Consider the following 3,555-nt stretch of genomic DNA (forward strand, 5'->3'; position numbering starts at 1 on the left):
TTTTTTTTTTTTTTTTTTTTTTGCTCTACAGTTTCTTTGGACTGGGTAGGGTTTGTCATTCAGATTTTATAATTTGAACAGTTTGAATACATGACTAACATGTGGAAAACATTTGTAAGTCCATGGATTTTCATCTTAGTAAAGTATGACTATTCTATAAATACTGAGCTACAACTTCATTATTATTATTTTTCAGATATATTTCCACTTTCCCTGAGATATAATCATTTAACTGCAGAACTGTTGGAAAGTTTTCTTACTAAAGGTGAAACCTGAGTTAAGACTTGTTGACAAAAGTAATCCAGATATGCAGACATCTGGGCAAAGTGGATATCTGGAAAAACTGCCAAGATGTGAATGTGAAAAGAACTTGGCAGTATGGAAACAGAAGTAAAGTCACACAATATATTCACACTTTCAAATCAAGCCAAGATTTTTCAGTTATATCTATTTGAAGCACCCTTATCTGAAAAATTGCCTGAACCTGTCTATTCCAGATTTAGTGCACTTCTTGAAGAAATATGAAAATGAACTCAAAAAACAAATTTAATTCCTTATTGAGTAGACAAAAACAGAGAGATTAGACCATTAAGGGGAATCAAGGTAGTTATGTTTAAAGGGAAATTTCTTCTCTTTTGCTAAAATATCAGGAAAGAAAACAATCATCTCCCCAGTCAGTCCAGATGCTTTCACCAAAATGCTAAAAACATAAACAAAAATCATCTGTGAAGAGATTATCTTAAAATGAGAAATCTGATTAAGGCACTTTGATGTTAAATACTTTTTTTTTTTTTTCTTTACCAACTACTCCAAGTGAGTTTTTTCCAGTAATTAATTGCTAGCCTCAAAGCAAAATCTTCTTGATGTGCCAGATACAATCTTTCACTCCATCAAAAATAGAAAGCAAAAATTAACTTATACTTTATTATATATTTTACACTCTTATTTTCTTGGTACCAAAGACTGAGTCTAATAAATCTTTAGAATAAATGTTTGGTTCAATACAGCAAAATATGTGTTTGAAAAGTTTCATTTGTCTCTGAATATTGACTATAATTCTGATGAAAACATAATACTTAAACATACTTCAATATTTGGTAGACTAATCTCTCAGAACTTGGAAATCAAATTACTTTTTTCAAGAAAACTTAGAGAGTGTACTCAAATATTTTCTCAAAATACAGGCATACCTGAGAGATACTGCAGGTTCAGTTCCAGACCTCCATGATAACAAATGTTGCAATAAATCCAGTTATATAGTTTTTTGGATTCTCAAGGCAGAGAAAAGTTATGTTTACCCTATACTGTAGACTAGTAAGTGTGCATCAGCAGTCTTCAAAAACAATAGACATACCTTAATTAAAAGTACTTTACTACTAAAAAGCCCCATATTCATCTGAGCTTTCAGTGAATCATAATCTTTTTGCTAATGAAGGATCATTACTCAATGTTGATGGCTGTTGACTAAGTGGTGGTTGATGAAAGTTGGGTGGCTTTGGCAGTTTTTTAAAATAAGACAACGATGTAGTTTGCCATATTGATTGACTCTTCTTCTTATGAAAGATTTCTCTTCATGCTATGTTCATTGGTAGCATTTTATCCACAGTAGAACCTTTTTCAAAATTGAAGTTGACCCTTTCCAACCCTGCCACTGCTTTATCAACTAGTTTTACGTAATAGTCTAAATCCTTTGTTGTCATTCGAGTATGTACAGAGCATCTTTACCAGAAATAGATTCTATCCAATAAACCATTTTCTTTGTTTATCCATAAGAAGCAGCTACTCATTCTCTAAGTTTTATCATAAGATTGCACTAACTCAGTCTCATCTTCAGGCTCCACTTCTAATTCTTGTTCTCTTGCTATTTTCATCATATGTAGTTACTTCTCCCATTGAAGTCTTGAATCTTTAGAAGTCATCCATGAGATTTAGACTCAGCTTCTTCCAAATTCCTATTAATACTGATATTTTGACCTAGTGTCAAGAATCATGGGCATTCTTAATGTCACTCAGAATAGTGAATTCTTTGCAGGATGTTTTCACTCTCCTTAGCCCAGATCCATCAAATAAATCACTATCTATGGTAGCTATAACCTTACAAAGTTTATTTCTTAAATAATAATACTTGGAAGTTGAAATTACTTCTTGATACTTGGGCTGCAGAATGGATACTGTGTTAGCAGGCATGAAAATAGCATTAATCTTTTTGTACACATCCGTAAGAACAGAACTCTTGGGTGACTAGGTGCATTGTCAATGATCAGTAATATTTGTAAAGAATCTTTTTTTTTTTTTAAATCTGACCAGTAGATCTCAACAGTAGGCTTGAAATATTCAGTAAACCATTAAATAAACAGATATGTTGTCATCCAGGCTTTGTTATCCCATTTGTAGAGCACAAGCAGAATAGATTTAGTCTAATTATTAGGGGCTCTAGGAGTTTTTGAATGGTAAATAAACATTAAGTTACCAACTGCATTAAGCCCTAATAGGAAAGCAGTCTGTCATTTGGAGCTTAGAAGCCAGGCTTCACCCTCTCCTTTCTAGCTACCAAAGTTCTAGATGACATTTTCTTCCAGCACAAGGCTGTTTGATCAACACTGATAATCTATTGTTTAGTGCAGCCACCTTCATCAATGAGCTTAGCTGGATTTTCTGGATAATCTGCAACCTCCACACCAGAACTTGCTGGTTCACTTTTCACTTTTATGTTATGGAGATGGCTTTTTTCCCTAAACCTCATGAGCCAATCTCTGCTAGTTTCAAACTTTTCTTCCTCAGCTTCCTCACCTCTCTTAGCCTTCAGTGAATTGAATTGAATTGAATTAGGGCTTTGTTCTGGATAAGGCTTTGACTTTAGGGGATGTTATGGTTAATTTGATCTTCTGTCTAGAATACTAAAACTTTCTCCATATCAGTGATAAGGCAGTTTCACTTATCATTTTGTGCTTACTGGAATAGTGCTTTATATTTCCATCGAGAACTTTTCCTTTGTATTTACAACTTGACTAACTGACACAAAAGGTCTGGCTTTTGGCCTGTCTCAGCTTTTACATGCATTCCTCACTAAGCTTAATCATTCTTAGCTTTTGATTTAAAGTGTGTCCAGAGTGAGTCTTCTTTTCACTGGAATACCTAGAGGTCATTGTAGGACTATTACTTGGCCTAATTCCAATCTTGTTGTGCCTGAGGGAATAGGGAGGTCCAGTGAATGGGAGATGGGGAAATGGCTTGTTGGTGGAGCAGTCAGAACACATAAGACACTTATCAGTTAAGTTCTGAGTCTTATATGAGCACAGCGTGTGGTGCTCAAAATAAGTAAAATAAGAACAACACAGGCCACTGATCATAGATCACCATACAGATATAATAATAAAATTTGAAATATTCTGAGACTTACTAAAATGTGACACAGACGTGGACTAGCATGTGCTGTTGGAAAAGTGGCACTTCCTTGATCAAGATTATCACAAACTTTCAGTTTGTAAAAATTCAGTATCTGCAAAGTGCGATAAATCTAAGCACATACAATGAGGCATGACTGTACTAGTTTTT

Source organism: Cebus imitator, unplaced genomic scaffold, assembly GCF_001604975.1.
Source record: "Cebus imitator isolate Cc_AM_T3 unplaced genomic scaffold, Cebus_imitator-1.0 Scaffold597, whole genome shotgun sequence".
Taxonomy (NCBI): domain Eukaryota; kingdom Metazoa; phylum Chordata; class Mammalia; order Primates; family Cebidae; genus Cebus; species Cebus imitator.